The sequence below is a fragment of the Leuresthes tenuis genome, unplaced genomic scaffold, assembly GCF_036924035.1.
Source record: "Leuresthes tenuis unplaced genomic scaffold, fLeuTen1.0.hap1 SCAF_18, whole genome shotgun sequence".
NCBI lineage: Eukaryota > Metazoa > Chordata > Actinopteri > Atheriniformes > Atherinopsidae > Leuresthes > Leuresthes tenuis.
In genome coordinates, this window is record NW_027325372.1 from 7270277 (window position 1) to 7286887 (window position 16611).

General features: G+C 40.2%; 1 long non-coding RNA gene across 2 annotated transcripts in view; it reads right to left on the bottom strand.

Moving 5' to 3' along the window:
• Window positions 1–16611, bottom strand: part of LOC140275641 (uncharacterized) — an 80783-nt gene that overhangs the window by 18476 nt on the left and 45696 nt on the right. For both annotated transcript variants that reach the window (XR_011908421.1, XR_011908420.1), the window contains exon 3: window positions 6960–6983. This is a non-coding gene — a long non-coding RNA (uncharacterized lncRNA). The remainder of the gene's footprint in view (window positions 1–6959; window positions 6984–16611) is intronic.

A 16611-nucleotide genomic window follows, 5' to 3' on the forward strand; every position in this document is an offset into this window, starting at 1 on the left:
TAGCACTTTTGCTTACAACATAACATTGATTAGAAAAAAATGGCAATGCTCGCTGACAGCCCTGTTCAGTTTCTATCGTCTCCCTAGCAACAGACCAGAGTCTGTCAGCTGAGTGCTCCTCTGTGATGACAGAAGAACAAGTGACAGATGGATATGGTTCCCTCTGCTACTTTGACCCCTCTGTAAAAATCACACATTTTTTTCAGGACAGATTTTTAGAGATGACTGTTCTCAAAAAATGCTTTTAAAATTAAGTCATGGACTCCAAGAGCTGGAGGCTCTGAAAGTCTTTCATTGGCAGTAGAATACCCCTAATTTGTCCATCCTTTTTTTCCTTTCCTCCATTATGTGGTTTAATCCATCTTATAGTCATATGACAGCATATTAAGGATCCAGGTCTACTCCAAGAGGTGGCACAGCATCATCAGTGGTTTACAGAAAACCTCGTCCATGTTTTGAGAATTAATAATGCAAAGTTGTTCACTACCAATAGCAAAAACTCAACATTTCACTGTAGCTGCGCTGCCGGTATTGTTCAAAGGCAGGTTCAGAGAAAGGATTGTGATTTTTAAGCTGGTTCCGCAGAAAATGATAAGATGTAGTGAACAGGGTAGGTGTCAGGTTACTAATTTCTGTATCATAAACAGATTTAACTTTGTCTGTATCTGCTTTTATAGGTGGAAAGACACACACTCACACACTCGCATACACACACACTCACTCTCACTCTCCCAGTTAGATTGACTGCAGTCTAGGGCAGCCGAGCAAAGAGCTAAGAACACATCAAATCCAAGCTCTTTCAATTTGTCCTTCCAATAACATCAAGACACACTGCCAGCTCTTAAACACTCAGCTGTATGTGTGCGTGTGGGTTGACAGACAGAAACGCACAATGCACACACAGAGACAGGGTCAAATGTAATAAAAACCACACATGGGGAGGCAGCACGGCAGAAAGCAGGAATAATCAACTACCTGCCAACTCTCTCAACACACATTTGTCCATCCATCTTGGTGAGGATGTCCATTATCTTATCGACATAATGTCTTCCCCAGCCATCACAACAAAACGACCAATCCCAAACCTCAAGGCCACTCAGGGCTAGCCACTACATCTAAATCCCTTTTTCCCCCTCCTTGAGCTACAAACTGAAATGCAGGAAGCTCATCAAGAACTCTGTCAGGCGGTGATGGACCTCTGCAGGAAATCATCCCACACCACAGGTGTGACCGTACACAAGTACCCCAGTGTTCACCTCAAATATAAACTGGACTGGTATGCAACACAGGCACCTTACCAGCAAGGCTGAATTCATGTCCACTTGCTGGGAAGGCTGAGGTCCTGTGGAGTATGCAGGACACAGACAAAGCATTTTATGAGTGTGGTGGCATCAGCGCTTCTCTATGCTGTGGTCTGCTGGAGTGGCGGATACACAGACCGGGAAAAGACTCAGGAGGGCCAGCTCAGTCCTGGACTGTCCTCTGGACTCCGCTGAAGGTGTGGGAGAGAGGATGATGTCAGCCAAGCTAACATCCTGTGTACTACTCAGATGTTGCAGAGCAGGAAGGAGCATTACCATGGATCATTCATCAAAGAATTTGAAGGAGAAGATGGGTAAGTAGTAGATTATCATGTATACATTGAGTGTGAATGCTTACTGAGCATATGACAAAGGGAGTAAATGGTGCTGACATTTTATCAAGATTTAGTGCATTTCAATAACCAACCTAAGAGCAGGGTTTGCAACAACAGGAGACCGTATTGAGACTTGTTCCTATGTACATCACAATCACTCAAATCTTCACTGAAATTCAGCATCCAACAACTTCTCCTCTACGTCCTGACCTGCCTGCATCTATCTGATCCTCATATCTGCCTCCATCCCCTCATCGTCACTCCAGCGTCTGCCTCCATCTTCCCTGCTCTGTGAGAACACGTTCTGCTTCACTGATATGAGCAGACGCTCGTCTACTCGACAGCCTTGTCACTCCTTGGTTAGCATGCTGTGGCTGCCGTGGCAACCCAAAGTAAATCTGGGAGGAACAAGGGAAGAGAAAATGATGACGGTGGAATTGCTGAAAAGAATAGAAAGAATTTACTTGAAGACAAAGGAGGAGACGAGGGACAGAGGAGTCAAGGAAGGATGAAAAAAGGGCAAGAGGGATAAAGGATGAAGAGATGAGACAGGGATGAGACGGCGACACTCAGTCTAAACCTGCAGGAAATCAGATTTGCAAAGATCTGAAGACACAGCAAGACACACACAGAGAGGCTCTCCTCCGTTGGTTAATCAGCTCTTGGCCTCCCCTCTTTAGGATTAGAGTGTCGCTGGGAGCCCCTAAAGAGATCACCTCCATACATATCTCAAAGCGTGGCGCAATGTTTTCAGATCAGGGCTGATCAAAGCCTTTTCAAAGTGGTCAGTTTCTGCTTGATAAAAATGCTGCTCCACTTCCAAGCAGTGCGCTCATTATGATCATCTGCATTCTGCACAAATACTGAGACAGTCTCCAAAAGCCAGGAGCTGTTATTGCGTCAACTGCACAGAAATCAACAAATAAACAACAACAAAAAAAAAGACCAGATTTAATCTACCATTCATAACAAGCAGCAAATTTTATCTGTCTGCACAAATCAAGCCTGGCTTCCTCTTTTAGTGGAACTGCAGAACAACAGCTCTAAATTTTAATTTGCAATTCATCAAAAAATTCCAAAGTGCAATTAACATATCTGTAAATCTTACTTTCAGTTTAAGGTTTGCAGAATAAATGTTCACTGACTGATAAATGAACTCATCTAATGAAATGATTTTCTACTTTCAGCCTTGAAAGTCAACTGCAAATCTTTGTTTCGCTCTTAAATTGTATTTTAATCAGACTTTATACCTGTGTCCAGAGATAGATGTGGTGGTCTCACATAAAATGATAACAATGCAACCTTTAATGAAGAAATCTCTGGACTTCAAACTTTCTGGACACACAGGGATTGTACTAAGGAACAACACTTCAGGACCATTCACGTCTTAGTTTTGTTATGTCCAGACTGCAGGAATAGAGGACCTTTTTTTGTCTTGTTCGGCTCGGTTTTGGCTCCTCGTGCAGAAAGACCCATCGAAGACATAGAGGGAAACTGAACGATCCAACAAATGACTCCAGCAAAGGGAATCAGCATTCCAGAAACCCTGCGCAAATGTTGGTCCTAAATTTTTTTTTTTTTTAGAGGAAATAAAGTAGAGTGATATCTGAATCTCCATAAATGCAATGCACGAACTCATCTGGTTACATCTTATCAGTATTTCCACCCTGAGGCGCATAAAATGCCCTCCCTCAAAAAAAGTGGCTAATTCCTGGGTCTGTTCCTGAAGTGAGCATTAGAATAAGAGAAATAACTGTAAAAGAAATGCATGTGGACAAAATAAGTTGAAAATTCTAACAAAGAAATTTTTTTTGTGAATCAGGGATACAACATTCCAATTTGTCAATAACAGGATACTCTATCTTAAAAATATTTGCTGCCATAAATAGTTGAATCTCACACTAAATCAAAGCTAAGATAACAAATGACATGACAAATGTTGTTATAAACTTTCTGTTTTTATAATGTGTATCAGAAAGAGTATTTGGTAAAAGGAGACAGCTGATGAACTATAAATTGAAGCTGGATTGTGTTGCATGAGGTTCCATGTTTTGGTCCTTTAAACTACGCAGCTTTAATAATTCTAAAAATGTTCACTCACCCAGGAGATACCCCACACAATCCAGTTTCTTATCGATCCAGTTTGCTTATCATGTCTGTCACTTTGTTTTGCCTTCATATCCTCATAATATTTCTGAACAAACCAAGATACACCAGGTCATGTGTTTCCTTTCAAGGTTGCAGCAGTTTTTCTGCTAATTTCTTTCTGCCATGGCTGGACGTGGAAACTGAACAGAAAATGGAAAATCAACCTCTGCTGACTTCTACCAGTCCTGTCAAAAAACTTAAAAGGACAAACCATGAGCTCTGTTATCAATGCGAACTTCGGAACACAGCCGATCAATGTGACTGAACACACGAAGAGTCAGGTGTTTAACCTGTAAATGCTTCATTTTAATCCCGGAGAATCGATAATAGTGTTCCTGTCTGGGTGGAAAGTAGAACCTCTGCGCTAAAGATGGCTGATGAAAAAACTAAAAGAATCTAGTCAGCACAAACTGTTCACGAACAAAAAAAAAAAAAGGAAAGAAGAAAGTCATACAGACCGCTTGGCAGGGACTGCTTTTAAAGAGTGAAATACAGAAGATACCGGAGACTTAACATCGCTGCAGAGGAGATAGTCTGATGTAACAATCCATCTAGACTTTTTGGCTCTTTTGTCCAGGAGGGATGGACGCAGTAAAGCCTCCCACCTGTGTGTGCTGTCTGCTGGCTCACTGATTTGGGTCGTGTTCAGACAAGTTAACCTGGGAGTTTCTCCATCTCGGCTCCGGTACAGCTCACCATCTGGCAGATTAGCTGTTAAAACTCAGTGAAGTGAAGTTAAGCGGCGCTGGCAGCCTCACCACTGTCAGAGTGAAGAGGAGAGAGGACGGTGACTGAGAAGTTTTTCATTTGTTCCCAAAAGTTGATTTTTCTCAGAAGCTTTGAGCTGCCTTAATCAGCGAGAGCAGCAGCAGCTGCACATTTTGAAACAATCCCATAACACAGATTTACAATGTTTTCTAAAAACAATGCCAAATATTTAAGTTGAAATCATTAAGGATTATTGGCTAATTAACTCAACAAGCTTTGGATTATGTGGGTTTTGGAGTGTAGAAGCAGAGACTTTACTTAGTGGCACCCACCAGGTGTGGTCCGAGTGTCAGAACCACCCTATAATTCATGTAAAAGACATCGGCTGTATCTAGATTGGGGTTATATTTACACGTATAAATGATCACTCAGAGGTAAAGTTCGAAATAGCCCAGCTCATTCATAGCTTTTAGTAAGGGTTGGTTCATCACATTCAGCAGTAGGTGGCGTTAAATATACAACCAGAATTACAGAAGAAGAGGGAGCAACAAGTTGACTACCTAAAAGAGCACCAGTCACACCCAAACAAAGGCAAGCCAAGTAAATCAATCAACATGATGCAAAGCCTTCTGACAGAGAACACCGCATAAAATTGAAATTTATACTGTGGAACACCTACTGTTACTACTACATGTTCACAGGGGGATCCTGGTAACAGCTCTGCATGCGTTCATTATTCATGACTTCTAAATATAATAATTTAATAGATGAACCTGTCTTACGGGTGTGCATTTCTCCCTTATCAGATAATTCAATATGTATCTAAATCAATAAGAAATGATACGATTCATGCTCAATACATTTTTAAAGTGAACATTCAATGGAGTTATTAACACTTCTCTTCAAGATTTTTTTTTATTCCACCAAGATTAACAGAAGCTTTTTCTCTAAACTTGATATTTGTTAGCCACCTTTAAATATGTAGATATAATCTATTCATTAGAAGAACAAAGAACCACAAGAATTTTTAGTTCTTCATAGGACAGGAGGAAAAAAGGTCATTTCAAATATCTAGTAACTCAACATTTTTTATACATTTCTAGCCACTACATTATTAAGCTGATCTAAGTAATGTAGAAAGCTTTAATGGGATATCATTCTATCATTTATTATTAAAATGAAAGGCTCCACGGAATGTTTTTAAGTGTTTTCTGGCTTATCTTCAGTATTTTCAAACAATTTATGATCACCTTAAACGTCACTCAAAGGTTAGAATAAAAAATAAAATACAAAAAGGAAAGCGGTATAGGCATCTTTTCTATATGTTTATTCAAAAAGGAACTCAATCTACCCATCAGTCTGAGACTCGCAAGGCTTTTTTAAAAAAAAAATGTTTAACTGTGACATCATCACATCATAGTTTCTGGATTCCCTTCTGCAGGCAACGCGCCCCGCCAGCGCATGCATGTCATCCACCAAACCAGTTCAAAAGAGCAATGATATGCTTCTGGACTTGATTTTTGTTTCAGAGGTGTCCAAGGAAATGTGTTTTCGGCTGCGAGGGCCAGCTGACCCTTTTCACTTTGCCTAAAGAACCAGCGATGTTGAATCAGTGGATGTCATTTATTTTTCCTCACCAGCAACACAGTTGCCAAAATCTTTGGATTTTGGCAGCCCACCTCACAGTTGATCGTTTTATGACCACGGCTGGCTTTGAGGGGAGACTGAAGCTGAAAGTCGAGACTGTTGCAGCAGTAAAGGGCATGAGTCTAAACCTCCGGCGATGAGTGAAACCGTTTCAGACGTCTGCGTCGTGTTGGTATTAGGTGTACGAATACATTTCAGTGCAAACATTAGTACTTTGTGTTGAAACATTTGCTTATTGGATGACCAAAAGTATCCATTTGTTGAGTTAGCAACCCAAAAGGTAATGGCTTGCAATTATCACCCATTACACTCTTTATATGCTGTGTGCATAGAACAGCTATTAGCAACTTAGCCTCGGGTAACAACATGCTCAATAACATAGTGTGTTTGTCAAAGGTTTTCTTTTCTCTCCTAGTTGTCCTCAGTTCCTGACTCGGAACATGCATCATCAACTTCCACATCCTCCAATATTAGGAATTAAATGACTGGAAATGATCAATCCAGATAATACCTGAATGAAGGTGAAAGGAATGATTCACTTCCATGTGCAACAACCAGACAGATGTCTACTACAAAGAAAAAAACAAAGTAAACTCCAGGTATTAACCCCATCTTTGGTCTATCTGTAGAAGAGACAACAACCACTATTCAGATGCTGTGAACAACTACAAAAGAGGCCGATTACAAACAGCTTGCATCTCAAAGAAAAAGAGAATGTCAAATGAGCAGCATGAAGGGTTCCTCTGAGCACCGATGCCATGCAGATTAAATACAGCCCACTGCATGCAGACAAAGAAAATGGGTTTTCAGTGACACGTACCTGTTGAAGAGAGACAGCCAAGATCTGGACATGCACATGGAAAAAAAGAAAAAAAAGATATTAGTCTCCAATAAACCGCAAACGTTTAAAGTCAACAAACAGAATAAATGGAAAAAAACAGCAGCACATCGGTCAAATATTTGGGAGAGAAATGTCTATTCCATCAGTAACAGTTTAACAGCACACAGTTGTAATAGAAATGCTCACAAAAGAAAAGAAAAAAAGGCATCAAAACACATCAAGAACAGGGAAAATGCTGCAGGTTTACGTTTAAGATTAAGAAAAACGAACAGACAAAAGAGCAACATAGCTTCACCCCTGCTTCTCTACCTTTTTTTAATATATAAATTCATTGTATGAGATGAATTTAAATTTATTTTGTTTGAAATCACCCAAGGACGTTAAAAATGTTAGAACATAAAAATCTTATAAGATCAAACACATCTGACAGAGGGAGAAAAATAAAACGTTAACATACTTGACATTACAAAAACAAATATCATTCACCTCGTCTCTCAGCGCAAACTTTACATTCCTGAGCCATTTGTAATAACATACCAAGAATAAAGAAGATCTTTTTTATTTTTATTTTTTTCAACCATCCATCTTATTTGTGGGGTATAATAAGCAGCACAACCTCATGAGACTACGAGTGTGGCTACAGACTCTAGTTAATTTTCAAAATCAGGCCAAAGATGACAGATTGGGCAGTAAATGTCAAAACCAGTGGGACAAACTATTAGGTAGCAGTTTATACCCTAAACCCTGGGCAGGAGCACTGCCGGCCTCGGACGGAAGCAGCTATTTATGAAGAAACAGGTCAACAAACCTCTCAATGGACTGGACTAAAAAGCTACAGTCCAAAACTGTCAGAATACATTTACACCAAGCAAAGACACAACAGCATGAGATTAGACCAACAGCTGGAGCTGTGAACAGCTACAACAGCTAGAAGTTTTCATTTAAAACAGACACACACACTCTCACACACAAGGTTTTTAAACGTATGCAGCTGGTGTTTCTGTCAGCAGTCAGAGCCGAATGTCTTCCTGACAGCTACAACACTGAAACACTCAGATATACTAGTCATCACTGACTCGGAAAAGAAAAGTGTTCAAGTGCTTAGGGCTAAAAGCTGTAAACGTCAAAGATGAGCTCCATCTCATAGAATTCAGGCCTATTTTAGGCTTTTAGTGTGTTTCTGTGGTGTTAAATTGCTTGTTTCCACTTAGTCTGTTCTATCAGAGCTGATAAAATGGCAAATGTGACAGAGGTTAACTAATGCACAACCCGATGCCCAGTACCTCCAAAAGAAAAAGATGTCAGACCAATTTACCTTTAGTTTTACTCTATCATATGAATATCTGACAGATTATTGACACTGCAGTAGGATGATTCATACTGGTGACCCACTTATCTCCATTTAAAACCCATCATCACTTCTAAAAATCAGCTAATATTTGTTCATATCATACATTTTTACTTTTACACAGATACATCCCACTAATATGTTATAGTGCTGGACACCTTGTAAACTGCCCAGATGAGAACAGATGTTGGTTGAAACCCTAACCCTAACCCCACTGAACGTAGTCTGACGTTACAATCTGGACAGCTGACCCTAACACACATCTTGTTTTAAAACATATAAGTTAGGAGTAAATTAGGAGCAACAACATTTAATCATAAAGCAGTCGTGATCAGCCCTCAATCTAACCCGACCTCAACCAGGATCCAGGAAATTACAGTTAGCTTTGTAGAACTGAAGGCCCCAAACATGCGCGATCATGCAAAAGCAAACAAACAAAACAAAAAAAAGGAGGATTTAGTAACAAAACCAACTGAAAACAGGATGTTGATCAGGCACTACACCCAGTGCACCACAACATGATCAGGCCATGACACACATGTGCATGGCGGCTCAAACAGCCGGTTTATCAGCACTTCACTCAACCTGCACTTGTTTCGACGCTGTAATCAAGCCTCGTTTATAACCCCTGCAAGATCCTCTTTGTTCCCCCCCTTTTCGCTGGATCGGCTCCCAACTGCAGCAAAGCTATTCAGATGCTAAATTGCAGAAAAACAACAGCCCTGATAAGACTAACAACCATTACTGCAGCTCTGTCTGTAATGATGATTTGACTGAGGAGCCATTATGTTAATGATCTGTCTGCAGAGGGAAGTCGAAGCTAATGATGGATGGGATGGGAAGAAGGGAAGAAGAGAGAGAAGAGGGGGGATGAAGTTCAAATCTGTTTTATGGTAAGATATCATGGTGCTTTGTTTGTGGACACTAAACTGGTTTGAAAGGCTGATGTGTTTTCCTTCTAACATGGCCAGCTTTGATGAATCTATTTAACAGTCATTTACTGTGACTTACCATTTGGTTTAAATGTAACTTCCTTTATTGTGGTGATGAGGACGTGGTGATGGATCTCAAGTTGGATCAATATCAGACCCTTCCAAACAAATTGGAAAATGACTGAAAATGTCAGAGCAAAAAAAAAACTGCCTCACAGATAATAACAGGTTATCTGAAAGGCAGTGCTTGATTTTCCTTCTAAATATAAAGATTTCAGTCTTGTAGAGTTCTTGTATTGGCTTGTTGTTATAACTGGCACACCTGCATAAAAACACTGACAGATCATTGAGTGTTTCATCAGATTGTCCACAAAAAAAAAGAAAAAAAGAAAGAAAGAGTCATCTCTCTGTTTTGGCCAGTTTCTGAGGATTTGCTGGATGGTTGGTTTCCGTCTTTTATCCTAGAAGAAAACTCTTCTTCTAAAGTACCTTCATGTCAATACGAGCCGACTGGTGGCATCGCTCCACTGAGGGTGAACAGGGGGCTGGCAGTCAAACTCAGTCAGCTTTTACAGCCATTTTCTGCTCCATCACAGCCAACAAGAAACCCTCAGCGACAGAACGAGCTCCGACTCCTACAGGTCCCGTTCTCTCACTCTGTCCTCATCACCTTAGCAGGAGGATTTTGAGCTCTCATTTCCTCTGAACAGATGATCGCCTGATTTACCTCCAACCAACTATTAACATCTATATCTACTTTGCACTTTTGATTTCAGTTTCAGTCTTGCACTAGCAACAGATCCACACCATGAATGAACATTGGAGGTGACTAAGAGTCACACAAAGGCAGAAGCAGTTATCTTGAAGCATGAGTTCCCTTGAGCTTTTAATGAATCATCTCAAATTTTGTTTACTGTCTGAGTGAAAGTAAGCAGAAATTAGCATCTATCCAGGGACACTTGCCAGCTGACCTAATCACTGACGTATTCATCTGCAAGTAAATTTGTTTACAGGCGGAGGCTGACTCTGACAAACTAGTTCAATGCAATACTGAATTACTCCCCATACCATTAAGGGGATAGTCACTGGTCATTTCAGCTTGATGGTCTTATCTATTGGAACCAGCGCACACAGACAATAAGCTACATCAAATGACCGACAGGATTTTGAGATTGGAGACAGAAAGACTATAAGACATCCTGGAAGGCAACACATCTCAGGAAACAAGGAGCATTTCTACGCTCACTCCTCTGCTGCTGATAGATACCGATATTTGCTCAAAGTGGTTCCAGTGTTTGTTCAGGTCTGCTAGAGGCAGTCCTTAGTTTAGGAACCAGCTTAACATTGGTTTGGTTTTCTACAGCCAGAGCTGCCATAGAGCCACACCATTATGTCACTTTATGTGCTCTCCTGTACACGTCTGAACCTTCTATTAGTGCTTATAGTGAGTCTCTTTGGAGGAATATGGTGCAGTGAGACAAAATATGACAAGCAACATCTAAGCATCAGGAGTCAAGTTTATAAATGCTGTTTTAAATTGTAGGCACTGGGCGATATGGCAAAAATATCATGTCACGATTTTTAAAACATAAAATCACCATTTCGATTTTATCACAATCTTAAATTGAAAAGTGAAAAACAGACAGTGTTGCAGAAGTATTTTTGGCTGGGCAGCTCGTACCGCGGCTCAACTACTTGAAGCAGACGTTCGGACCCCTCCTTTTCTACCGTCTTGAACGGTACCATATCTTTTGCAAGATAAAAGGTAACTGCTTCTGTTACCTCTTTCTATCACTTGCTTGACTTGTCATAGGAGTGCCTTTGTGAAATACCTGTGTTAATGTCTGTTTTGGTCTTACGCTCGCTGCTGCCTCTGCCTGCGGTGCCGGTGCCGCCGGGCCCCTCGCTGTCTGGCTCTCAGCATACTGTTTTGGATGCTTCCTCTTCAAGTGATTGAACAGGTTCGTCGTGTTGCCACCCGACGTGCAAACCGTTTCTGTGCAAACTTTGAAAATTACATTTGCTTGCGCTTGATCAGTTGCGGAAAATCCAAACCAGTTCCATATAATGGAGGTGGAATTTTTTGTTAGCAACCAACTCCTCTGTTTGGCTTTCAGCCATGGCTCTCCATGCGGCTACACACACAAACAAGGAGGCGGGTAAGAAAACGCATCACTACGCGTAATTCGCTGTGATTGGTCGGTCAGGTTGACGACGTAATACGTCTGGTGCGTCGGTGCATCAGCATAGAACTGCAATTTATAGAATGTGCCCGATACGATCCCACGATCTCTGCAGTTTGACAGATGGTTACGGATCGTCTTCACGTTGCAATCGTTCACGATTTAATATCGTCATATCGCCCACCCCTAATGCACTGTATGCAAATGCTCTTTGTGATGCTGAACACATGCTCCGGTCACACATGCCATCTTTAGACACTAACTGGTTATACAATGTTTGTAAATGTAGTTGCATGAATCTTGTTGAAAATGGCGATTGTGAATGCTGCTCGTCACATTTGGAGGCACAGAGTTTGTGTACTTCCACTTTAATGTTTTTCTTTTTATAATCTTTTCTAAATAATCTTCAGAAGATGTAAGAAAACGGATTTATTTTTTTTTTTGTCTCCCGAAGAACAGATTTGTCTAGTGAGCATACAAATAACCTATTTTTGTTTGTGTAGTAGGAAAAAGTCCCACTGCAACCATGCAGCAAATCAATATTTGGAGTTCATTAAGCTCACAGTTGTGAACAAGGACCTCCATTAGTTGCATCAAGTAGTTTGTGAAGAATCACCTTTGAGAGTCGGATTTTTCAGCTTCGAGATCAGTCCATGATCAGCATTACGGGTCCTCTGCTGCTCAGCTCAGTCTCAGATTGGAGCTGCATGTTGTTGACGATAATTAGGCCTCATTAAAGTTAATGCAGATCCAGAGGAACTGTACTATAAATCTGTCTTATTTCAAGCTGATGTCAGATCTTAAGTGAATACATCACTTAGACTTACAAATGACAAAAGGTTAACTTAATGTGACTTGAGAAAAGGATTGATATTTAAGATACAACCACAAAGCTTAAACTGGTCATCACCCAACGTTTAATGATCTGCATTATGTGGACTCACTGCTTTCTTTCCAGAATGGAGCCCACACAAAGAGAGCCTTAGAAGTAACCACACAAACACATCTGCCATGGCTCTGCATCTGTGAAATTATGAAACCGCTATTAACTGCTGTCTTGACTATAAACATCAGCTCGTCTCATTTTTGCTGCCTCATTTCAGATAAACAGACATCAGACAGACAATTAACACTGATGGAGCCTGAGAGAGACAGGAATGAGGGGGTGCAAACTAAAAATATAACAGGTTATAAACCATGACAGGTATAAAATGGAGGGAGGAGAAGAGGGAAAACGAGAGGAGGAAAAGGAGGAGATGGTGACATCTCAGAGAATAATGTTTCAAATGACTAAAGCATTATACTGCATAAAGAAAAAGATAATGAACATCTCTCTGGCTTAGATCAATCCAAGTACCCAATGAGGGATAATAAATGATGAATGATTGAGGTCAGAAGACTTTGATCACAATCTCTACCCATGACGAAGATTAATCGTTATCCTTCCAGGTTTTAATCATTTGTTGGACAGTTCTCAACCAAATTTTAGAAGTTTCAATAACCTCTTATGGTCGGTTGGTTTGCTTGATGCAGATCAATAACTTGACCCCTGTGAAAATGAGTAACATCTTTTCACGAGCAAAGGATGCGTCTTCCGACATGTTTTTTAAGGAATGAAAAGCTACTCACTACATCAGTTAGGGTTAAATAACTTGTTGCCTTTTCCAGAGGGAAGCTCTAACCTGGTTGTTTACTTAAATCAGCTGTAGGTGTTCTTATCTTTAAAACCTCATTAGGACCGGCTTGGACTGGTAATCTTTAAGGGGACCAAAGGCAGGTCCTAAAGAGGCAGAAGATAATTTCTCAGCTCATACTTATGGTTAGGCCTGAGGTGTGAAGTGATGTTAGGTTAAGGTTAGAGTTAGATGTGAGACAGTATTGGTTAGGTTGAGAGTTCAGGGGTACACAAAGAGCAGAAGTTAATGCTTCAGTAAAAGCTTCAGTGTTTGTGTGTATCTGGTTAATACGAACACACCACATTCATCTGTCCAATGTCAGCATCTAACAGGTGTGTGCGTGTCCACACACCCATACATCTAAATCTAATCAGCTTATGGTTGCTGCCGGCCAACATTTTTCCACTTAGAAAAGCATTTATTTAAGAGCATCCAGTTCCTGCAGTCAATTTTTAACTCTGAATACTTCTTTTATCTGATTTATGAAACGAACCTCTGAATAACAGCCTCAGGGGGACACTTGCTAAACTTAAGCTTCTCTCTCTTCTTTTTTTTTTCCTGTGGTTAACAACTTGTAGGATCTGAGCTTTTTTTCTCTCTTTTTTAGGATCCACATATTAATCTTACACTGCAGAGAGAAAATAATGAAAAAACGGATTTAAAAAAAAGACATTTTTTAAACTTTTCTAAGACTTTCCATTCAATTAGCGTATAATAATTCATGTTAAAGTTTTTCTGTTGGCATTTTTAAATGTAAGTTACAGAAACTTAGAAACTACACATATCGACTCTCATAAGGTGTTAATTAGATTTACACTGAAAAGTTCGCTCTATAGGAATAATATTTAGAAATGTGAAAGGTTAAACTCATTCCAACCAATCCCAGCTGGGCTTTGGTCAAAGATTGTAGAGGTGAAGCTGAAGCAGTGCTACACAACTGGGATGTTGTAGTAGCCATTCTGGTCAAGAGTTGTCTTTTCTCCCGAATTAATGTTGAATACCATCATGAGCAAACCATCCCCAAAAGCTAGACCATTTTTACCGTCCCCATCAACTTCCTGTGTGCAACTTTTCTTCTGTCAAGTCCGCTGGTGCATGAAGAGGATTAAAAAAAGGCAGAGTAACTGGTGCACATGTCGTTGCCTCTGATCAGAAACCCTTAACATGGTGCCATTTTTAACGTCACACAACATAGGAAGCACTGCAGTGTTGTTGCGATCAAATGGCAGCAGAGAGTGACAGCAGCTTCTTCATGCTGTCACTCTCTGCTTTCTCTTCACTGTTTCACTTTGCTGTAAATGTCAGAATGATTTTCCATCCGAGGTGACGCGCAGTGGCCCAGCTGGGTCACAAAAAAAAAACCCAGCTGAACTTTAAGGTCCAATTGGGGCAGCCTGCAGAGGTGGCCAGGAGGAGGCTTTTCATATTTTAGTATTAAATGACTTTTAAAAGAAAAACAAGAGCCCATTTTATGAGACTCGAGGGGCAACAAGTCCAAACAGGCGCTTTAACAGTAGAGCTTGAGATTGCACAGTTAAAGGTACGACTGCGAGGAGATTCTGTTCGGTGAAACAAAAGTCAATTCATCTCTTTCATCAGTCTCCAGAAATTGAACATAAAGTTTTAATCTCCTGCTGAACGAGTCCTGCCAAAGCAGGGAATTAAAATGTGAAAGAAGCTGAAACTGCATGTAATCTAGGTTTATGGAAACATAGGAAGTGTGTATAAATTATTGATCTGAGGCTTGCCGGTGATTCACTATGAATAATACAATAATAGAAAGTGTCACAGTATTAGCTCTGTTGGCCTGGCCCCATCACAGCTAGCTGCCCCAAGCTAAACATGAAAGGCTGCTAAATGCTAGCAGCCAACGCTGGGAAAAGCTGTATAAATGGAGCGAGTGCATCCGATTTTCTTTGTGTTGTTTTAGCTGCATTTCAGACATTACCTGGAGTTTTAAATAAATGAATTCCAAGTGTGAATGAGGCCAGCAGGTGCAAAAACAAACACTGATACTGTGCAGCTGTTAAATATGCATTTTTATTCACTGGAATTTGGGCTTCACTTTTATCTGATGGCTATGGATCTGAGATATTTGTGTATTTGAGCTATTTTTGTATTTTAAATCTAAAGGTCTGTGTTTGGTTGTTTTAATAGTGTGTTTTTGAGCCTATCAGGGGCAAATGCCGCATTTTGAACTGAGATGATTAACTGCTGGAAACAAAGAAAAAAAACAAGCCCGAGACAGGAGGGAAAGGAGTCACAGGAAAGAATTAATTAATCAACTGACAACAGATAGGAAGGAAAATGTTATCATTATAAACACGTAGAATGCAATCCATTCACAGCCACACATTCAAACACATCATCAGCATGAAGCTCTTTAACGTAAGTAAAGAAAGCCCAAAGCTCTTACTGTACTCACAGAGTACAGGAAACCAGCACACAAACGCAGCCATTGCATCCTGAGGAACAAAGCAACTGCTTCATGAATTCAAATTCACATTCAAAATCAATGCCCCATAATAAAGAGAAGCCCGTACAACATATACAACACCCATTTCCAGCCATGCTGAGGTGGAAAGCCGTTACAACTCACTTTTCATCTAAACAAGACTTCCTTTGGGCTGGAGAGATAAATGTATTTATAACTAATGAGACAAGTGTGCTGGGACTATCTACGAACCACAGCTTAAAAACAAGAGGTGTGTGTGCTTCATTCATGGCAACAATTAGTCATTTTTCTTATTGATCTTATTTGTACTGAAAAGATCTTTGCAATAACATGCAGCAATTCATTTTGAGAGTAAAACAAGATCTGTGCGAGAAGGAAATGTCAGAGCTGTAAAAGGTTTCTAAGAACTATTTAAAGTTTAGTGGAAATTGAAGTTAAAGTGGTGCTGAACCTCAATCAGCAAAGATACACTGACATGGCTTAATGACAACACAGTGACTCAGCATAAAGAGACAGAAAAAACACAGTCATGTGACCTAAACCACCTAGCAACCACCTGACAACAGCAACCAGCCAGAATCACCTGGCAACCAGAGACATCGAGTGCTGAAGAAAAGAATAAGTTCAAAAACAAAGACGGAGTGAGGGAGAGAAGTCAGTGAGGGGGGTGAAAGGAGAGAATGATGACGGGGAGAAGAAAAGAAGAGAAGGTAAAAAAAAGATCAAAGAAAATAGGGAGAAAAGTGAATAAGGGGGAGGATAAAGATGATAAAGGAAGAGAAGAGGAGAGGGGAAAAGAGCAAAATGTGATAAAGAAGAGATGATACGGAGGTCAGAGGAGGAAAATATGAATTCTGAGGATGAGTCAGTCCAAATCACCTAAAAGAAAAAAAGGAAAATCTTGAGACATGAGAGGTAAAGAGTGATGAAAGAGAAAAAATAGCAGGTGGAGAGAAGCAATTTAGAAAAAATTATTGAAGATCAAAGTGGAAGTCAGGGAAGAAAAAGTTACAAAAAAGATAGAAAAAGGAAAAGCA